Source organism: Calliphora vicina, chromosome 4 (assembly GCF_958450345.1).
Source record: "Calliphora vicina chromosome 4, idCalVici1.1, whole genome shotgun sequence".
NCBI classification, from domain to species: Eukaryota; Metazoa; Arthropoda; class Insecta; order Diptera; family Calliphoridae; genus Calliphora; species Calliphora vicina.
In genome coordinates, this window is record NC_088783.1 from 58,575,806 (window position 1) to 58,599,505 (window position 23,700).

Sequence of the window (23,700 nt, forward strand, 5' to 3'; positions counted from 1 at the left end):
CAAATTCAGTTCATTCTTTCGCAGATGACAACAATATTTGTCACTCATATTGCTTTGACCATAGATAAACTATTTCTGATATTAAACCCTCAAGAATGAATGTGGGTGGCTCGATAAATCGTGATCTTACAAAAATCTCCAGAATTGAACTATTGACTCATGTGTTCCTATGGGTAACGAAACTGTTGAAGGTTCAGATTACCTTTTGATTCTAGGTACGAAAATACAATGTGGCGTCTGTTGGAATCGTCATATATTTGATATTGCGTAGGTAACTTTTATGTACTTGGGTTTCTTGAGACGTTGTCGGACATACATATTTCCCCCCTTCCATGGAATATAATTCCAATGTATGGATCGCAGCTGTAAGATCTAGTCAAGAGGTGTTGGAACGGGTTCAAAGAAGGGCGGTGGATCTTATAGGTGACAAACGGTCAAGCGATTTATAACAGCTTTGGAATATCGTCGGAACATTGTCTGCTTATCTCAATGTTGTTCAGCAGATATATGTTGCTTTATACCTAATACTCGCGTTTTCATTCGGAACTCACGCCTATCACCTGGATCACACCAATGCTATAAATTGGAGTATCGACTGCATGTCAAATTGCAGGGAAAAATCCTTTTTTTCCGAATTATTCGAATGTGGAACCTAATAGCTGCCGATAATTTCCTGGCGGAATATAATATTTAACAATTCAATACAAATGTTCACAAATACTTCAACTTCTTTCCTCCCTCTCATTACTTTATTTCCTAACATCAACACAATGTACTGACATCAGACCTATGTTATGTTAGGTTTACAGGCAGCTGCATGGTAGAGACAGGAAAGAGAGCAGCTCACTTGGATCCAAACAATAGGTCTCTTTGTGTTTCCTGAAAATAAAGATAAAAGAAGGACAGATAGTTGTGAAAAGAAAAGGGGTAAGACAGATAGAATGTAGGAGTAGATGAAAGAGGAAGGTGGCCAGAAGAAGAGAGGTGAGGAGAATATTATGCACCAGTAAATTGACGGATATTAGGTCACTCCGTGGAGATTCCCGTGTCTGGCATGATTAGCCTATTGCTATTCATAATAAAGGCATTTAAGGAACGATGTCCCAGAAACCTGATGCGTAGATTACCTAATGCCGGACAAAGCAGATAAAAAATGGTCTCATCCTCCTCTTTATTGTGACAAATTCTGCAGAAGTGGTTATAGGGCAGGCCAAGTCTCCTCGCATGGTTACCAAATATGCAGTGTCCGGTTTCACCGCTACTACATTACTAAATTGTGAGCTTATCAGGACAAGAAGATACGTTGTCCGCTCTACGTTTAGTCGGACCCATATCATTCTGAGCGAGGTCATAGTAAAAGTTATTAATTTGAAGCTTGCAATTAGATAAAGAAATCCATAAGAAGTCTATGTGTTCGTCAGTCATCATTGCGCATTTTTTCGCCAAAAGATCAGCAACACAGTTGCCCGTAATATCTCCGTGTCCACGTAGCCACATGAGTACAACTGTTGAATGTCTCGCCATCCTATTAAGGGATGTCCAGCAATCCTGGATCTCCCTTGTGTTATGTAAAGGTTCATCCATTAGTTCCGTGTTGTATGGAATTAAGAAACCGAGGTTCCATGAAAGGAAGGGTCTGGAGATGCAATAATCAATATTATTTGGATGATTCTGGATACTTCCGATGCACCAATAGAATTTAGCTTGGAGGCCGTAGTGAATGCCATTTTGCTGGACATTAGGTACTCAGGGATCCAGTTCAATATAGTAAAGAACGACTTTGTTGCAGTCGTTCTTAGGGCTCCTGTTATCAGGATTGTCATTCTCCTTAAAACCTTCTAGAATAGCATTCCAATTGAGCCCTCGTCTAGTGCCCTCCATAGAATAATATAGGCTTAGTGACCATGTCGTCAAGGCTTTGCATGTCCTTGGCAGACATCAGTATACATTGGCTCTGCGAAAATCCCATATATTTAATGGATGTTCTAATGTATACATTAGTTTCACATCTTGGAGCCACCTACCCAATATAAGACATTTCACGTCCTACTTGTTTTGACTACTCCTTATTATTAAGATCAGATATGACAATAATATCTTCCAACATTATTGACATACATCTCAGCACCTAGATTTTCTAGATACCTTTGAAGCTCAGTACATAAATGTGGCATTATTGAAGGCAAAATAGCTTAAACAATTTGTTCGAAGACCCTAGATGCAAAAGCTAACCATGCCCATTCCCGGAATCCCATTTTTTGCAAATGCTGCTGACATGTTACCAACAGAATGACAAACCAATATGCCTCCCATGTTTGTATATTAGAGAGTAACACAGCAACAAAAACGAATTGAAATTACAACTTGTTTTATATGAAGCTCATCTGCTGATGATGATGGCGATATTGCATGAAAGATGGATGGATATATGAATGTCTTCGACAACATGACACATGGAAAATCTTCTTTCCACACTATTCTCCAAAAAAAAAAATGAAAATAAACCCCAACATTAGATGAGTGTTTGTTTGTTATATGGAAAATGCCTTAAAGCCCATTACTACTACAATATGGATAATAAAAACAGCCAGCCAACATGCAAACCTTACATATTTACATACATTCACTCACTCATTTCATTCATATTTATGTACATGTGGCATGTGGCAATAGTCATTTCAGAGTTTTTTTTATTTTTTTTTGTTAAGCTGTAATTAACTCTACTCTGAATGAATGGAAAAATAAAACAGAATAAGAACAAATCAGTTTTAAAGATTTCTAACATTCTTAGTTGTTGTTATTTGCTTACTGGTGTTGTTTGTGTAGTTGTTGCTGCAATTGCTGCTGCTGCTGATGTTGGTTGGTTGCTCGATTTGCAACATCTTACATAAGCATGTTGTTTAAGTACATTTAACATACGTATGAAGGAAGATGTGATTAGATGTGATGTGATTTTTATTTACACTTGGTTGAAAGTAAAAAGTTTTTGTACGGAATTTTAATTTGTGTTCTTTTTCTTGCTTTTTGTCGTTGTCGTTGTTGTTGTGTATTTTTATTATTTTTATTATTATTTTCCATTCATTTCACTGACTTCTTTTACAAGATCCTTTTGGTCATACATATTTTTGTATTTTAACTGGGGGAGAGTTTTTTTTCATTTATTTTGCTCGCGCGATTCCTCAACAAAGATTGTATGTAGTTCATTTACCCAGGATTTAAGGCATAGAGTTGGAGAAAATAGCAAAAAAATATAAATAAAAAATTATATGTAGAAAACATAAATTTTAATTGCTTTTAAAGTGTTTGTTTTAAAGGACACAAATCCATATAGTGGATAAAGAAATTATTGCAATGTATAAAGAGAGTGAGGCAACATGTCCTTAAAAAATTAAAAAAAAAATTAATGAAATCTGAAAAAAATTAAAAAAATATATATATCACTGAATGAGAACTCTGTGTACCTTGAAAACGTTATTTTGTAAAATCTCTTTTAAGAGTTTTTACTGATAAACACAGAAAATTAAAAAAAGGATTAAAAATATTTACGAACTGTGAAAATTCTTTAATAATAAAAGGTTTAAAGAATTAAAAAATACATAATTTTAAAAAGTATTGAAAACTTGACTTCATTTTTTTAATAACGTAACTGCGGAAATTTGTGTCAATGGCTTTGAACTCAATAGTCCATATTATCAGAAAAGATTGTCAATTTATAAATGAATCTTAAATAAATTTGGTGAAAATTTAACTGATTACTGACCTTAGTTGTAAAACTGTTTCTATTATATCCGAAACAGATTTACAACTTAGGTCTTCCTGCACCATCGCCATCAACCAGACTCATAACCAGTTCTGTGTCAGTTTCTTTCCTTATTTGGCTTTAAACTTTGTCAAGTAAAGGTTTACTAAACGACAGTTAAAGTGCTTTTTAAATACTGAAATTCTCCGTTTACTTTCTAATTTTATAAATAAAACCGCCCCATAACTCCCACAAACCAGACTCATAACCTGTGCTGTATCAATTTCCTAACCTATATGGCTTTAAACTTTGTCAAGTTTGTGCAATGCTTCATTTACTTTCTAATCTTATAAATACAACCGCTCCAAATACAACCGCTCAACCAGACTCATAACCAGTTCTGTGACAGTTTCCTTCCACATCTGGCTTAAAACATTGTCAACTAAAGGTTTACTAAACGACAGTTAAAGTGCTGTTTAAACACCGCTATGATTTGTTTACTTTCTAATCTTCTAGATGCATTTTAAAGCATCACTCACGGTAAACATCGTCACAATCACCGCTCTAAGAATGGAATTTGAATGAAATACAGGTTTTTAGAGAAAAAATTATTTAATTTTTGAACATAGACTATAAACTTTGTCCAACGTTTCTCCATTTTTCTGATAGTTTCCAAAAAAAGGTCATCAAAATAGGTATTTCTTTGTGGAGCCAAATCTCTTTCCGCCGAGCTATTTCTTCGGGTTTGGAAACAAGATATAGTCACTCGGGGTTAAATCTGGGGGATGTGGGAGCAATTCATGGATTTTTGCAATGGAAACTGCAACTGTGTGCACCCGATTGTGAGCAAACGCGGCAGCACTCTTGTGGAAAGCTTTCTCATACCCAAGTGATCATTCAAAATTTAAACCACAGAGCCATGTGAGATTCCTATGGCTTCCACAATATATTGCACTTACAATCGCCGTTCGGCCAACATCAGATCGTGAATTTTTTCTGGTCGTTCGGCATATTCCGTGCTTGAACGGCCACAACGAAATTCTCTAAACCATTTTATTTTTACCATTTGAACGTGATGGGGCAAAGTTTCCATAGTATTTATTAAGCTCAGCCTTGGTTGGAGTGATGATTTTGTATGATCACATGAAATTCACATTTTTGCATTTTCTTCTCGTGGTAGTCTCCTATCAATGGCTGTCCAATACAAACTGAATGAGGCTGCTTGTTCAAATTTTGCCAGGAGTCAACTGACAGATGTATGTTGACAGGATCAGTGTTGCCCTTTCAGTTAACCGGAGGGACTTTCAAAAAGTCATGCCCTTATTTAGCCGCCATCATACTCACTAGCATGATGAAAATGTTGAACAAAGTTCTTGCTAGTTTTGCTTAAAACATCCAATTGAAAACTGAAAGCAAACGAACACGATATTGCTTATCCGATTATTCGCTTACTGCATCCAATGGAAGGAAAATGTCCACTTCGCAATTGGACCACGAATTTGACCGAAGAATCAACAGTTAAGAATATAGATCTGGGACTAACAAATCTGGGCTAACAATGTCCAATTAAGCGAACTAGCAGCTACTTACTTTGTTATCGCTTCTCAGATTCTGTCCTTGAACAGCAGAAACTGATCGCAGAATATTCTTTTTTGGACTTGACGCATTTTGGGATTGGAATATCCACATGTGATTGTTGATAAGTTAATGCAACCACAAGGAGTGAAAGTTTAGAGTGATGACACAATTGATCCATTGATTTTTCAAAAATGCTGCTAGGAAAGCCATTTAACTCAACAAAGAGTTAAATGGCTTTTGAGTTGAAGTTATAGATATGATCACGGAGGATCTAAGCACGGTCACAGACCATTAAATAATCCTTACTTTACATAACTTAGATAATGTTGTTATGAAATGTCTTGGCAATGTCATTTGGTCGCTTCGGAGCTGTCAATTTAGCATGTTAGTCTTTTGGGAGTGCAATTTAATACCGATAAGATTTAGTAACAATCCAGATTCTTACAGCGAATAATAATCAGTCGTGGGTTCTATATGGGTCCCATTGTGATAACCGAGTAAGAGGAGGTCAATTAGAGGAAAGCAATTCCCTCATCCGTCATTCCGTCAGGTCAAGCAAAAAATAGTCACTGCATTATCAATCGCAGGGCCGGGTAGTGGCTTAGAATGTGCCCCGCCGTGTGCAGTTCTCCATCATTAAGACACCTCCTACTGAAATCATCATCCATGCAAACTATGAGCAATTACATTTTATAGCACGCACAAACGGAATGTTCATCTGTGCTGCAGAGCGACGATACTTAGGCCATAAGTAGTCTCAAGGGACTACCTCGTCTGAGTGGAATATTAGAAAGCTGTATACCAATCTAGAGGTTAATCTCATCATCTAAGAGCGAGGCTACCTTTTTAATCAACGAATTTACAATACAATTACAAGAGACACTCTGGTTACACGATACTCAAAAAAGGCCACCTGAAGAAAAGCTCACAATCTTTTTGATAGAAGCCTGATATTCCAGGCATCTCCAATATTTCGAACCAAGGAGATCTTGGGAATAGCACTACATGCATTTGGCAGTTCAAAAGATACATACGTTCCAGTTTGAGCCCTATAAAATATCCCCTTCACATACCTTTGACGATAGGGTCGCTTTCGAGAGATTGTGTCCTTTCAGCCCCTGTCGAAGAAATGGCTGGGAATGGATAGTCTCTATGATACGGTAGTCCACTGAGATACCCAAATATTGGCGAAGTTCATTCGGTTCCATGTACCCTAGGGTGTTTCATTTTGTAAGAGAAAAAATAAAATGTAAAATTTTTGCAGACTTTGCTTACGCCCTGAGTCTCTGTGATGCAAAAGATATTTATACCAAATTTCATGAAGATTGAATAATATTTAGAGGTTGCACACTTTGGTCATTTTTGTGAAAATAGACAAAATACAATTTTTCAATGTTAATTATTTTTATTAGAAAACTAAAAATAACAAACTTAAAACAATAAAAACAAATAAAAAAGTAGACATTCAGATTAATAAGTAGTAATTATAAGTATTATATGTAACATGTGTTTTATTAATCAACTTTGAACGATGCAATGCCTTCCTTTGTTCGCTTGGGAACGACCTTTCTGTGATGCTCGACTACCCTCAACAAGTACTGTTTCTGTTGTTCGTCTCTGACTGATTGGTTAAACTTTTTTATTAGAGCAACTCCTCTTTCTGCGGTATCATTGACCACCTTAAGAGCGTTTACATACTCTCTTAGAGAATCACTGCTGTATTCTGTTGTATCATGGATCCCAAACAATTCAAAGAACTTCTTTGTCTTCTTAGTGACAAAATGGCTTAAATCTTTTCCTTCAAAAACTAAGTTTTTACCATCTAATCTTTTTATTTCCTTTTTCTTTGCAGGTTTGGTTTCTAAATTTTTAATCATATTTTCCTTATCAGCCTCAGTAATGCGTTCGTCTAAAAAAGCCAATCCAACGTTTATTTCTGACAGATACCAAAGGTGTCTCTTAGCAACTGTGAGAGCACTTTTCTTGACGCCTTCATCTGGGTAAGTGCTCAGAAGCTGTAGCATATCCAAATCATTCTTTGGAGCCCATCGACTTACAATTGCCTCGTGCCAAAATCGAACATATATGAGGCAGACAAAATGTGCTACCCGTTTCATTCCTTTTATCTCTCGTTGAGAAATATTTAATTGTTTGGTAAAGAGGGCAATTTTAAGTGCATATATTGCTTTTTCCATCCACCTTGCCTGATGTAGAGCCCCTGGAATCTTGAAACTGAAGTCATTTTCAGACCACCCTCCTAGGTACAGGAGTGAGAGTTGTAATAACTCTTTATAGTCTTCTCTTGGATGACTTCCGTTTTTTAAGACATTTTGAATGTAGATAACCATTTTCACTCGTTGTTCTTCTAGAAAGCCTTGAATGGGAATTTCTTCATCTAGCATTGTCGTATATGATTTCTTATCAAGTGAAGCCCACAGACTTTGGAATTTACGAAAAATCTGGATGTCAGGACCACTTGATGGTATGCCATAACACGCTTCATACACCGCTTTCAATATTAGTTCAGTGGTGTGATGACGGCAAGCCAGCCACAACAATGTTCGTCCGAATTCCCTTTCAATTCTGGTACAAGCTCCTTGGATCGGTCCTGTATTAGATGCTGTAGTATCAAAAGATATACCAATGATTTTTTCACGTAGCTCAAATCGGTCCACTTCACGAATAATTACTTCGGCCATCTGCTCACCAGTGCCATTTAAAGCAACAGGTACGCCAAGCAAATGCTCAAAATCTTTACCACTCACTACGACTGCAACCCTATCTTCCAAATTCCCATGGGCAACAGAGGGCAACAGTTTACTATCCCAATGCAAGACCAAATGAGGAGGATTTTCAAAGAGTGATACTTCGATTTTCTTTGCCATTTTACTTCTATTGATCCACCTAGCTCGGTGAACGGTAGCTGGAGATACAGAAATTTTTGAAACATCATGTCCAAGGCTCTTTGCAGTTGATATAAATGAAGCACTTGCTTGTAATTTAGAGAGCTTTTCTCGGTCCCAAGTAGACGTAAGTGTCTGATCAAGAGGTTTTAACTTAGGACATGAACGTAATTTTTTCTTTGATGGTAGCGAAAACTCGGCTTCTTCGTCACTAGATGTTACAGATGGAGTTGAGTGTTCCAGTATGACTGTCTTATTGGTTTCTGCGATTGCTTTGTAATGTTTATTCTTATATGAATCTTTTTGTTCTTCTTTTGCACACTTAGTTCTTATTTTTGAGGCGAAAACCTTGTCAACTCCACTCATTGACGAACTCGTACGATCTTCTCTTTGTGATATAAGAAATTCTTTATCTTCTTCTGATACGCTAGCAATGTCCATAACATTTTGTCGAGAAATGTCAAATAACTCAACGAGGTCACCTTTCCAAATCTGCCGTTTCATATTTGCTTTATCCGTGTTTCTTGATTTCTCTTTACCCAGATTTTGGTATTGGTTGTACAGCTTCTGTATACTAGCACGGATATTCTCCTCCGTCTTAACAGGGATATTTGCTTTTCTTCACACTTCCTGTAGTTTTGTACTGGTACATTTAGCAGCATCCGAAAGTGTTTCTTTAGTTTCCTTATGGTGGTAAATAAAAACTAAAAGTACTTGTCCCTTGAAGGGAGCCGAGCTCCTAAAAACTCACTAGTAGGTACCTTTTCCAGCAGCCAAATTCCTCTTTTGGTTCCCATTTTAAAGTTCAATTACCTACAAAAGATGAAAGAAATTCAAGTGAAGTCGATTGGTACAAACTATTATTTAAATATTGTTTGTTACACCAAATTTAAGATTAGCGTTAAGAACTATAATTAAAAACAGTTTTTACCATATATACATAATATAAGACTTCTTTCCGTATATATGATTATAATGTTAAAAACTGTTCTAAACACACTTTAAGTATGCTGTCATTTTCAGATAAAAGTGTTAAATGTGTGCAACCCCTAAATATAACCCAATCTTCTTGAAATTTGGTATGTATATCTTTTACATCACAGAGACTCGGGGCGTAAGCAAAGTCATATGAAAATCACATCTTTGGAAAAATGAAACACCTTAATGTACCCATATGCCAAAAGTATTGAGGGGGAAGTCAATTCAGTATGCTGAGATCATCGGAGTCGAGGTTCGTAAGACCATATCGAAGGACCTACGGTGCCTGGATTTTCAATGTGGCAGCCATTAATCAAGAGCAGCATGTCAAAAAGTCATTTAGTACTCCTAGATTTATTGCTCTAGGTTCTACCTTTGGAACTTCTACACAAATATAGGCATTCTGGACTGCGTGATCTAATTCGAGGATATTTTCGAAACATTAATAACTCCCAGGTTGCCCCGAATAGACCAAACGATAGTGAGCTGGGATATCAATCTGAGGGTTGTGGGTTAAATTCCCGCCAGCGATTCTGGGTGTATTTGCGGACAAGCAAAAAGATACACAGTTTGTGTTTGTTTAAAATAAGAAAGAACACCATGAATAAATTAAGAAAACTAGCTACATGGTTGACTGGTGCCTCATATCTAGTAGCTGAAGTCGGGACCATTGTTTTCAAGTGTTTCGTGAGTAATGAACTATTATTTGATTTGATCCATATGATCGAATGCTATGGATGTTTAGACTTATATGCCAAAACTCCTGAATCGTAGTTTATCACGGACAACAGGTGTAGGATTTCACTCAACAAAACAACATTGTTTTTAATTATTTATAAAAAAACGCAATTGTAATACATACATTCAACTATTCCCTACTAATGCCCCCTAATCTATTTTGCCACAAAAAACTACTCGCTACATGCATGCTCCTGTAAAAAACAACTAAAACCCTGTAATGTCATGTTAATCTTCACTTAGTGTTTGTTACCACCAACTTGCAACAAACAGTTTCAACAATTCACATGGTTTTGCTTTCTTTTGTCTTCTATCTCTCTCATTCATAGTGGGTTTTTTTGTTCGTGCTACACAAAGTGACATTAAAACATTTTGTATGTTAGTTGTTGCCCTTTTGCCAAATGCAAGCAGCCAGGGTGATGGCACCACAATGTCACTCCAGCCATTTGAGGTTTAACTTTGTCTAAGTTCACAAATTAAAAAATTAAACTAAAACTTTAGTTTGCCATATAGAGAATTAAAGTTGAAGTAAAAAAACAAAACAACAAAATTGAACTTGTCAGCTTGGAACATGTTGCAACATGAAATTTTAAGTTCACTTTATAATGAGGGAATGTTAATTATGAAAGAAACTTTTTTTGTGGAATTAATTGTTGGTTAGAGAAATTTGTGGAAAGTTTTGTGGACATTTTTTCAAAATAATTTCGTTTTAGTTTCTTTTTATTATTTTTATAGATAATTTTATTAAAAAGTTAACCCAAATTTGTAGGTTACTGCTCATTTTTGTTTTTCTCTTAATCATTAAATGAGTTTAGCATGAAAGCAACTAAGTATGTTGAAAATTTTGGGAATATTTACTCTATTAGCAAAATGTTTGTCACAATGTAGAAGATTTGTAGCAAGAGTTTGTTAATTAATTGTGATGGTAAATTATATAGTTTGGTTAAAGGAGTCTTAGTTTATAGTATATATGTGTATTTTTTAAGGCTTTTAAAAAGCTGTTTAACCATTTTATATGACTAGAGGTCAGAATCTAATGGATTTTTTTCCATACACAAGTTGTCTTCAATTTATACAACTTTTGCTATAGATGTCTTGTGTTAATTTAAGCAACTTTTTCTACAGAAAATCTGTAGCAATCTTCAAATTTTTTTCCTGAACTATTATTCATAAACTAAAGATAAATTGTGTCTTTATAGAAGCAAATACTAAAAAAACGTTGCCTCAATCAACTCAAATTTTTCTAAAAATCTTCAAAACTATTTTTTAAAATGCCAACATTATCTACAGAAATGTTGTCGAAATCAATGTAAGTTTCTCTAAAGATAAGTTTTCTCTCAATTATGGCACTTTTTTGTAAAGAAAAGTTGTCTCAAAAAGGGCAAATATTTTACAATAAGTTGTCCAATAAAGGCAGCTTTTTTCCAATAAATAGTTGTCCCAATCATTGCAATTTTTTCTGAACAAAAGTTGCATCAATCAAGGAAATCGTTACTGAGAATTTAGCTCAATCATATCAGGTTCTTCTATAGAAAATTTGTCTTAATTAAAACAGTTATTTCAACAGAACATACTATGTCTAAATCTAAGCAACTTTTTCTAAATATAAATTGTCTCAATCTTGGTAACTTTTTTAAAATAAAACTCTGCAAAAAATTGTCATTTAAACAACATCGAAAAGTTGTCTCAATTAAGGCAACTTTTTCAAGTTTTTCTAAAGAAAAGTTGTAGCAACCAGGGTAATATTTTTTCTTATGAAAAGTCGTCCCAATCAGGACAACTTTTTGTAAAGAAAAGTTGTCTCAAACAATGCAACTTTTTCTAAAGAAAAAATTTCCCAATCAAGTCCAATTGTTCTACAGCTAAATATGTGGTCTCAATCAATGCAACTTTTTACAAAAATTTTCATTTAAATTTTCCTGAAGGAAAGTAGTATCAATCAGGGCAACTTTTTTTAAAAAAAAAGTAGTCTAAATCAAGGCAATTTTTCTAAAGAAGTGTTGTAACAAACACTTCAATCAATGCAACTTTTTCTAAAGAAATTAATTTTAAATCAGATCAAGTTTTTCTAATAATAAGTTGTCTCTATCAAAGAAAATTGTCTAAAAATAATTTGCCTCCGTCAAAGCAACTTTTTCTAAAGAAGCTTTTTCAATCAATTAAACTTTTTCTAATGATATCAAGGTAAATATAAAAGTAGAATGAATCAAGGCATGTTTTTCTATGGGAAAGTTGTCTCAATAAAAGCCACTTTATCTAAAGAAAAGTTGTCTCAATCGAGGCAACTTTTTCTAAACAAAAGTAGTCTCAATCAAGACAAATTTTTCTAAAGAAAAGTTGTCTCAATGGAGGCAACTTTTTCTAAAGAAATGTTGAGGCAACTTTTTCTAAAGAAAAAATTTCTCAATTTCTACTTTTTCTAAAGAAAAGTAGTCTCAATCTAGGCAACCTTTTCTAAAGAAAAGTATTCTCAATCGAAGCAACTTTTTCTAAAGAAAAGTTGAGGCAAATTTTTCTAAAGAAAAATTGTCTTAATTGAGGCAAATTTTTCTAAAGAAAAATGATCTTAATTGAGGCAACTTTTTCTAAAGAAAAATTGTCTTAATTGAGGCAACTTTTTCTAAAGAAAACTTGTCTCAATCGAGGCAACTTTTTCTAAAGAAAACTTGTCTCAATCGAGGCAACTTTTTCTAAAGAAAACTTGTCTCAATCGAGGCAACTTTTTCTAAAGAAAACTTGTCTCAATCGAGGCAACTTTTTCTAAAGAAAACTTGTCTCAATCGAGGCAACTTTTTCTAAAGAAAACTTGTCTCAATCGAGGCAACTTTTTCTAAAGAAAACTTGTCTCAATCGAGTCAACTTTTTCTAAAGAAAAGTTGTCTCAATCGAGTCAACTTTTTCTAAAGAAAAGTTGTCTAAATCGAGTCAACTTTTTCTAAAGAAAAGTTGTCTAAATCGAGTCAACTTTTTCTAAAGAAAAGTTGTCTAAATCGAGTCAACTTTTTCTAAAGAAAAGTTGTCTCAATCGAGTCAACTTTTTCTAAAGAAAAGTTGTCTCAATCGAGTCAACTTTTTCTAAAGAAAAGTTGTCTCAATCGAGTCAACTTTTTCTAAAGAAAAGTTGTTATAGATAGCGGCGTCGATATAGCCAAATGGCTGAGATATAGGGAAACAACCTTGACGACCTAGATTTTTTTACCTATTTTGAAACTATATTTGGATTCTCAATATAGACAATATGGATATCTATTGATAGATATTTCAAAGTCCATTGCAACGATGTATATAAGGACATAGTAAGTCGGACCTATAATTGTTCAATATTGGTCAAAATATTTTATAAGTCGAATTTTCCACAAAAAAAAAATTCTTTTGACATAGAATTTGTTTCAATAATAAATTTAAAAGTAGTTATATAGTTTAAAAAAAAAATAATTTTTTTGCCATAAAATTTTTTTCACTGAAAATTAAAAATAAAAAATATTTTTAAAATTTGGTTACATAAATATGTTTAACATTTTTATTTTAAAGTATAATTTGGTGAAGGGTATATAAGGTTCGGCACAGCCGAATAAAGCTCTCTTACTTATTTTTTATATATATATTTTTTTAATTTTCATAATAAATATTATTTGTTTGTCCTTTTATGTAAGAAATAAAGTTAATTTCATTTAGAAATCCGGAAAACATTTTAATCGAAATTACAAAGAATCAAAATTTGTGTTATAAAAAACATAATTTAAAGTTTGCTTTTTTCAGCATATTTTCAAATAATTTGAGCATTTTTGCTTGCTTATTTAAATTTTTTGTGTGTATACTTATGGTTATCACAATGTTTGATAAGAATACACAACTACACAAACTTAAAAACATAAATTTCTTTTCATAATTTCAAACACGAAATTTTGTATTAGTTTTTGAATAAAATCATTTGTTTCAATTAAACATAGCTACATATAGTATGTGGGTACAACAAAACCAACCATCATCATCTTCTCAGGCACACGCTCGTTCATTGTACCAGCAATTTATTTTTAGATCCAAGAAAGAAACAACACAAAAAGAAACTGGAAAAGAAATCACAGTAAAACTATTTCACACAAACATAGCGCGCCATCACACAGTCGAATGGTTAATATAAAATTTTGTGCTGGTATTAAACAACTGGCTCGTTGGTCTAGGGGTATGATTTCCGCTTAGGGTGCGGGAGGTCCCGGGTTCAAATCCCGGACGAGCCCAAGTGAAATTTGTTTTTTTTTATTGAAATATTTATTTATTTTATATTGCATATTTTTTTCTAAAATTTATTACAATGTTTAACAGGCAATTTTCCATTTATAATGCACTAATAACTTGTCGACGTGCCATGAAATGTTAATGAAAAATTGATTTAATTTAGTTCCAACGTTAAGTGCTGCCTGCTGCCAAAGCATGAGCGGCTAAATAATGAAACGTCAGTCAGTCAGCCAGCCAATGTTGCAGCTAATGTGTGTTTGTGTAAGTGAATTAATTACTTGGTATCTCTGTTGCATAGTGATTTTTTTGGCGCCTCATAATGAAAATCACATTTTATATTATTGCCTTTCCACATACTGCAGCCAATAACAAAAACAGCAACAAAACAAAAAAAAATACATATTTCAGCTTATTATGCATAATTTAATAATTTTTAAACGAGTGCCACACATACAATAAATTTCATTTTAAACAACTATGTATGTATCTTTGTTTGTTCATTTTGTATGTAGGGAAACGCCAACAACATTTTGTAGAGTCCTTATCCCTGCCACATAAAGTGCACCTCAGTACCTTTATGCTCGCTCGTAACTTGCTGAACAAATTTGAACGTGGTCAAACGTACATGTTTATCATTGGCAGACAGGGAGTCGAGGGCAATTTGTGGCAATGCATTCGTACAAGAGTATTGGGGCTGTATGATTGGAGTCTAGTTAAATAAAATACATAAAATGGGCTGCCCATTGTTGTGCTTTGTTTTTTGGTGTATAAAAGTCTAATTGTTTTGAGTTTAAATAATGTTTTTGTTTTATATGCAAGTAGCCAGAGTTGCCAGGGTATATAATAATGGGAAAAAAGATAACAACATTTAAGCTAAGCAAGAAAACCTGAAAAGATATAGGTGACTTTTTCTGTATAATTATTGATAAGATTTTAAATTTTTTTCTTTAGAAAATGTTGACTCGATTGATACAACTTTTCTTTAGAAAAAGTTGCGTCGATTGAGACAACTTTTCTTTAGAAAATATTGCCCCGATTGAGCCAACTTTTCTTTACAAAATGGTGCCCCGACTGAGACAACTTTTCTTTAGAAAATGCTGCCCCGATTGAGACAACTTTTCTTTAGAAAATGTTGACCCGATTGAGACAAATTTTCTTTAGAAAAAGTTGACACGATTGAGACAACTTTTCTTTAAAAAAAGTTGACTCGATTGAGACAACTTTTCTTTTGAAAGAGTTGCCTCGATTGAGACAACTTTTCTTTAGAAAAAGTTGACTCGATTGAGACAACTTTTCTTTAGAAAAAGTTGACTCGATTGAGACAACTTTTCTTTAGAAAAAGTTGACTCGATTGAGACAACTTTTCTTTAGAAAAAGTTGACTCGATTGAGACAACTTTTCTTTAGAAAAAGTTGACTCGATTGAGACAACTTTTCTTTAGAAAAAGTTGACTCGATTGAGACAACTTTTCTTTAGAAAAAGTTGACTCGATTGAGACAACTTTTCTTTAGAAAAAGTTGACTCGATTGAGACAACTTTTCTTTAGAAAAAGTTGACTCGATTGAGACAACTTTTCTTTAGAAAAAGTTGACTCGATTGAGACAACTTTTCTTTAGAAAAAGTTGACTCGATTGAGACAACTTTTCTTTAGAAAAAGTTGACTCGATTAAGACAACTTTTCTTTAGGAAGAGTTGCCTCGATTGTGACAAATTTTCTTTAAAAAAAGTTGCCTCGATTGAGACAACTTTTCTTTAGAAAAAGTTGCCTCGATTGTGGCAACATTGCCTCGATTGTGACAACTTTTCTTTACAAAAAGTTGCTTCGATTGTGACAACTTTTATTTACAAAAAGTTGCCTCGATTGTGACAACTTTTCTTTAGAAAAAGTTGCCTCGATTGTGACAACTTTTCTTTAGAAAAAGTTGCCTCGATTGTGACAAATTTTCTTTAGAAAAAGTTGCATCGATTGTGACAACTTTTCTTTGATTGCATCGATTGAGAAAACATTTCTTTACTTAAATTAGATATATTTTCTATAATAAGAGTTGCTTAGTTTCTAACAATATTTTCAAGAATTAAATTTTCCCCAAATCCCCTATTTATTGAAAAATTATCACATTTGGCAATAGTTTATCTACCAGATTTAAAACTATATTTATGTGATTATTGTAAATGTTAAACATACAAACAACAATTAGATTACATTACAGTCAACGTGTTACAAGATATAATTTTCAGTTAAAATCGCTTTGCAACATTTATACTTCATATATTTGTATGTAAGTATATAGGAGACAAGAACATAAAAGCTTGAGTGGCCAGGTTTAAATAACTAAAAGCCTGCTTGCCTGCCTGGCCGACTGGTTGGCTACATGGCCAACTGACATACCGACCATTTAACCAAAGCAATGTCAGCCTACTTGGTCTTTAACTAAGTAGAGTTTCTGTGCTGTAGCTGAATAAATGTTGCTGGTTTTTATTATTTTCGAATTTTTAACATGCATGTGGCAACGTAATCAATTTGGCGCCCAATAAAACATTCATAAGCCTTAAAGTACAAATGGCCTTTTTGCTGAGCAGCGTTGCTCCCTCTGCTGTCAACGTTGCTTTTGATATTGTTATTGTTATTGTTTTTTCTTTTTCGGTGAATTCCTATTAAATACACATACTTAAGCACACATAAACACACATTCGAACTCACACAAATTTTATAGTCCATAGTCCAGGCTTAAATGAAAATCCATTATCAGTGGTATGTGGTGTACATGTAGAATATCCGAATGTATGGGATGTAATTTTAAAGGTATCACCAACACCGCTACATTACTACACCATTTTGAATTGTATTTCAGAAATTTCAAATTGAGTTTCAGAAATTTCCAATTGAATTTTTAAAAATTTCTTATTAGAAACATATGAAACTTCTAATTTTATTTCAGATATTTCTAATTCCATTTCAGAAATTTCTAATTACATTTCGGAAGTTTCTAGAATTTTGCAATTGTACTTCAGAAATTTCAATTTAAGAAATTCTGAAATTCAATTCCAAATTTTTGAAATATAATTGAAAATTTCTCAAATTCAATTAGAACCATCTGAAATACAATTGGAAATGGTGTATTACTATGTCACTGTGGAAGGGAAGGTAGTCATGAATATTTGGTAGTTGCCAGCACAATGAGCATAAATGTGTGTGTTGTTGGCTGGTGTTGCTTGAATGCCTGTTGAAATATTCAAACAGGAATAATGGTTTGTTAATGCCTTAAAGCTTTTGTATTAAGCGCTGCAAATTGCAAATTTTCGTACTCAATTTTAGTGGCATTTTAATGTTAATTCACCCTCCATATAAGCGCACACACATTTTAGACTTACACTCAAATACACACACACACTCATTGTAAGAGATACTTGCCTCAAATTCTGTGTTTTTTTTTGCCAAAAAAAGCTAAACCTGAAGTTGTTTTAAGCAGCCAGTCGCATTTTGTAGGCAGCATCAGTTTATAATGAGGTTAGAATTTGAGGCATTAACAAATGTGAACTTTCAGCACAAGTGATTAAGATTGTTGGGGCTGAGAAAATAGTTTTAGTTTTTTAATATAATTTAAAATACACTACACATATGGAGTCGAATTTAATGCAACAAATTTACAAAATAGTCATGACGTTTTATTGCTAATAAATATGTATGTAGTTTAAAAGACCTTTGCAAAATACTCCAGGCAACTTTTCTTAAAGCAAATTTGTCTTAATAAAGGCTGTCTCAATCAAGACAACCTTTTCTATTGAAAAACTGTCTCAATCAAGACAACCTTTTCTATAGAAAAACTGTCTCAATCAAGACAACCTTTTCTATAGAAAAACTGTCTCAATCAAGACAACCTTTTCTATAGAAAAACTGTCTCAATCAAGACAACTTTTTCTATAGAAAAACTGTCTCAATCAAGACAACTTTTTCTATAGAAAAACTGTCTCAATCAAGACAACTTTTTCTATAGAAAAACTGTCTCAATCAAGACAACTTTTTCTATAGAAAAACTGTCTCAATCAAGACAACTTTTTCTATAGAAAAACTGTCTCAATCAAGACAACTTTTTCTATAGAAAAACTGTCTCAATCAAGACAACTTTTTCTATAGAAAAACTGTCTCAATCAAGACAACTTTTTCTATAGAAAAACTGTCTCAATCAAGACAACTTTTTCTATAGAAAAACTGTCTCAATCAAGACAACTTTTTCTATAGAAAAACTGTCTCAATCAAGACAACTTTTTCTATAGAAAAACTGTCTCAATCAAGACAACTTTTTCTATAGAAAAACTGTCTCAATCAAGACAACTTTTTCTATAGAAAAACTGTCTCAATCAAGACAACTTTTTCTATAGAAAAACTGTCTCAATCAAGACAACTTTTTCTATAGAAAAACTGTCTCAATCAAGACAACTTTTTCTATAGAAAAACTGTCTCAATCAAGACAACTTTTTCTATAGAAAAACTGTCTCAATCAAGACAACTTTTTCTATAGAAAAACTGTCTCAATCAAGACAACTTTTTCTATAGAAAAACTGTCTCAATCAAGACAACTTTGTCTATAGAAAAACTGTCTCAATCAAGACAACTTTTTCTATAGAAAAACTGTCTCAATCAAGACAACTTTGTCTATAGAAAAACTGTCTCAATCAAGACAACTTTTTCTATAGAAAAACTGTCTCAATCAAGACAACTTTTTCTATAGAAAAACTGTCTCAATCAAGACAACTTTTTCTATAGAAAAACTGTCTCAATCAAGACAACTTCTTCTAAAACTGTCTCAATCAAGACAATTTTTTCTATAGAAAAACTGTCTCAATCAAGACAACTTTTTCTATAGAAAAACTGTCTCAATCAAGACAACTTTTTCTATAGAAAAACTGTCTCAATCAAGACAACTTTTTCTATAGAAAAACTGTCTCAATCAAGACAAATTTTTCTATAGAAAAGTTGCCTCAATCAAGACAACATTTTCTACGGAAATTGTATCTCAATCAAAGCAACTTTTTGCATTGAAAAGTTGTCTTGATCAAAGATGCAGAAAAAGTGTTTCAATCAATACTAAATTGTTATAGAAAGCTGTATCAATCAAGGCTACTTGTTTCAACAATATTTGTCTCAATCAAGGCAACTTCTTCTAAAGACCAGTTGCCTCAAAGGAAAAGTCGTTCAATCAAGGCATTCTTTTCAATAGAAGAGTTCTTTCTATTGAGGCAATTTTTTATAGAAAAGCCTTCTCGAAATTTGTCTCAATCATGGCAACTATTCCTTGGGGAATAGTCATCTCAATATAGGCATTTACTACGGAAATAGTATCTTAATCTAGGTAACTTTTTGTGTGCAAAAGTTGCCTTGATCGAAGCAGCTTTTTCTACAGAAATGTTTTCTTAATCAATGCAAATTTTTTATAGAAAAATTATCTTAACATAGACAAATTTTTCTAGTTGCCTTGAGACAACTTTTTCGTTCGTTTTGTTTTTGTCTCGATGAGGTCAACTTTTTCTTAAGAAAAGTTGTGACATACTGAACAGCATTTTCCATAGACAGGTTGTCACAGTCTACAGAAAAATTGTTACTTGTAAACGTGGGAGTAATTTATTAAAATTACATTTGCATGTTGATTATTAAAAAAAAATATTTAATTATTTAATAAATTTTAATTAATATTGTAAATCACCATCTACAAAATTTATTTATATTTATAATTATTTTTTCTATTTCCAGTCATGTTGTCATCTACTAGATTTATCTTGAATGGTAAGTTTAATAATTTATTACCGATTTTTTTTCTGCAAATTTTTTCTTGAGAAACAATTTTGTTTATTATTATTTTTGTATTTTTAATTAACTGTTAAAAATGTTTGCCATACTGTTGGTTTTCTTCCCCCCTTCCCCTAAAAACGCAATGACTAAATGAATATTTGTTGTTTTACAACCCTCCCATGCCATTATCGTCATCCATGTCGTTTAAGAAACGTGATTTTTTTGTCGCTACTTTGGAGCAAACACACGTCCCAGTTAAATTTATGCATGTGTTCCGTTAAGTGACATTTTTAACATGAACATGGTACGAGTTACAAAAATTAAATAAAAACGAATAAAACACAAACATTAAATTACCATTAACAATTTAATTTTGGAAACAATTTCAGTTACAAAATACGCAAAAAATATATTGCAGGCAAAAATAGAAAAAAAAAAGAAATACAGCTAAAATGAAAAATTGTTAATGATAAAAACTAATAAACATGTATAAATATACACCTTGCAAACACGCATTATAATCAGTGGATGTTTATAATAATGACAGAGATCTAAATGTATGAATTGCATAAGGTACTCCAACATTTTTATTAAAACTGACAGTATCTGAGCTACATTTTCTATAGAAAATTATTTAGAGTCTGGGCATCATTTTCTATAGAAAATTGCTCAGAGTCTGGGCATCATTTTCTATAGAAAATTGCTCAGAGTCTGGGCATCATTTTCTATAGAAAATTGCTCAGAGTCTGGGCATAATTTTCTATAGAAAATTGCTCAGAGTCTGGGCATCATTTTCTATAGAAAATTGCTCAGAGTCTGGGCATCATTTTCTATAGAAAATTGCTCAGAGTCTGGGCATCATTTTCTATAGAAAATTGCTCAGAGTCTGGGCAACATTTTCTATAGAAAATTGCTCAGAGTCCGGGCATCATTTTCTATAGAAAATTGTTCAGATTCTAGTCAACATTTTCTCTAGAAAATTGTTCTGATTCTGGACAACATTTTGTATAGAAACTTGTTCAGAGTCTGGACAACATTTTCTATAGAAAATTGCTCAGAGTCTGTGCATCATTTTCTATAGAAAATTGCTCAGAGTCTGGACATCATTTTCTATAGAAAATTGCTCAGAGTCTGGGCATCATTTTCTACAGAAAATTGCTCAGAGTCTGGGCATCATTTTCTATAGAAAATTGCTCAGAGTCTGGGCATCATTTTCTATAGAAAATTGCTCAGAGTCTGGGCATCATTTTCTATAGAAAATTGCTCAGAGTCTGGGCATCATTTTCTATAGAAAATTGCTCAGAGTCTGGGCATCATTTTCTATAGAAAATTGCTCAGAGTCTGGGCATCATTTTCTATAGAAAATTGCTCAGAGTCTGGGTAATATTTTCCATAGAAAATTGGTCAGAGTCTGGGTAATATTTTCCATAGAAAATTTCTCAGAGTCTGGGCAACATTTCCTATAGAAAATTGTTCAGTTTCTGAGGCAAACATTCTGAAATTATCCTAGCTATGAGAATACTGTTCGAATTCTGTCCAATATATCTGAAATTCTTGTTTTCTTTCCTTTAATGAACTGTTTAAAATGTATTCAACATCTTAGTTTATTCTTCTAAACGACGGTTAGTTAGTTAACTTTACAACTTTGAAAATCTCATACATATTTTACACATAAATTCATATGAAAATGTTAAACTGAAAACAAAAAAAAGAAATACAAGTCAAACACAATAAAGTAAATGTTTTTCTATACAAAATCCGATTTGAACACTTAAACACGTACAACAAACTACCAAAAACCCAAACTCCTCACACAAAGCCAGTAGCGGTGGCAGTAGCAGTAGCAGTATTATTTGCATACACACTTTGCTGTATGCAACCAACCACTTTCTAACAAAAGAAAAGGAAAAGAATTTCAAGAATTCTGAAGAGTGCATAACATATTTTCAGAAGAAGGGAGGGAAATGGTGCAGGAAGTAGCTAGTATATGTTGCAAGTAGTCCAGGGATGTGAGCAAGAAGGAAATTAAAGCCAAAGATAGAAGGCTAAAATATGTTGATTTATACAATTGAATATTTAAAGGTTTCCTTTGCGGCACCTTTTCTTCTTTTTGTTTTATATATTTATTTGGTTTTGAAGATGCTGCAGGAACAGGAGTCATTCCTATCATCATGTGTTGCTACTAGATGCATTGAAATACATATGTTTAATAAAATTGTATAAAATAATGTAGACATTATTTGCATAGTTAAATGGAAAATCTTGAAGGAAAAGTATAGTGGGTCATAGTAGATAGAAAAACTCAGCTCACAAGAGAATCCAAAATAGTGCTAATAGCTCTAAATGACATAGTAAAGGGAAGCTTAGCTTTTTTTAGATTCTAAAGCAAAAATAATTATTTAAAACCGTAAAATTGTAAACATTTCTGATACTTCAGTACCAGATTTTAAAATAGTTTGTTTTCAAACCTTCAGTAAGAACTGTTGGTATCAGTTAAAACATTGTAGGGTACCTACAAAAGAAAAAGTGTTTAATTAAATTGTAAAAAGTAAGACAATATTTAAAGATGTAAAATTGTTTGATCTTCTTCTTTACTCCAACACATATTTTCTTGTTAAGCAGTGAGTGAAGACACCATCTTTCTTCTAAATGTGTGCGAGTGAGAATATTTTTCAAGGAAGTAGGACATTGAACGGAAGTCAAGGAAGTATGAGGTTAAATTATATATTACCAACACACACACACACAAACGTTCCCTCACCAACATACATATTTAAGTTGCATTTTCACTTTCCTTTTTTCTATTGTTCACAAAAACGAAGTAAAAATGAGGCAAAAAATATGTAACCAACCACATTTTATGCAACATGGAAAGGAAACGAAAGACAATAAATTTTATTTTTTATTTCTGGTTTATGTCTTCTATAATATAAGATATGTAGCCATTTTAACACTTAAATTTAATTAAATTACAATTTTCTATTATATACACAATAAACTCAAAAGTAAATAGTAGAAGAAATTAAGATTTAAATGGAAGTAAACATTAAACTTGTATTAGAGTAAACAAATGACACTGTAAAGTAATTGTTTACATGGTGTAACGAAATCAAAAGTTAGGAATGATAACTAATAGATATTTTGTTTAATATAAATTTATGAAAGTGAATTGGAAGCTTTACATTATAAAGCAGATATAAACTGAAAACAATTTTGCTGACCAATATTTTATAGAAAATGTTGCCCAGACTCTCAGCAATTTTCTATAGAAACTATTGCCCAAACAATTTTCTATCGAAAATGTTGCTCAGACTCTGAGCAATTTTTTATAGAAAATTTTGCCCAGACTCTGACAAATTTTCTACAGAAAATGTTGCCCAGCTATTTCTATAGAAAATGTTGCCCAGCAATTTTCTAAAGAAAATGTTGCCAAGCCTCTCAGCAATTTTCTATGGAAAACGTTGCCAAGCCTCTCAGCAATTTTCTATATAAAATGTTGCCAAGCCTCTCAGCAATTTTCTATAGAAAATTTTGCCAAGCCTCTCAGACTCTGTTGCTCAGACTCTGAACAATTTTCTATAGAAAATGTTGCTCAGACTCTGAACAATTTTCTATAGAAAATATTGTGCAGACTCTGAACAATTTTCTATAGAAAATATTGTGCAGACTCTGAACAATTTTCTATAGAAAATATTGTGCAGACTCTGAACAATTTTCTATAGCAAATATTGTGCAGACTC

General features: G+C 32.9%; 1 protein-coding gene and 1 non-coding gene across 2 annotated transcripts in view; both read left to right on the forward strand.

Moving 5' to 3' along the window:
• LOC135958942 (uncharacterized) overlaps positions 1–23,700 on the forward strand; it is a 625,963-nt gene that overhangs the window by 74,820 nt on the left and 527,443 nt on the right. Inside the window, exon 3 of the mRNA XM_065509893.1 lies at positions 19,922–19,954. The gene's annotated coding sequence lies outside the window, so the exon portion shown is untranslated. The remainder of the gene's footprint in view (positions 1–19,921; positions 19,955–23,700) is intronic.
• TRNAP-AGG (transfer RNA proline (anticodon AGG)) lies at positions 14,103–14,174 on the forward strand. The gene has a single exon. It is a non-coding gene; the product is annotated as a tRNA-Pro (tRNA).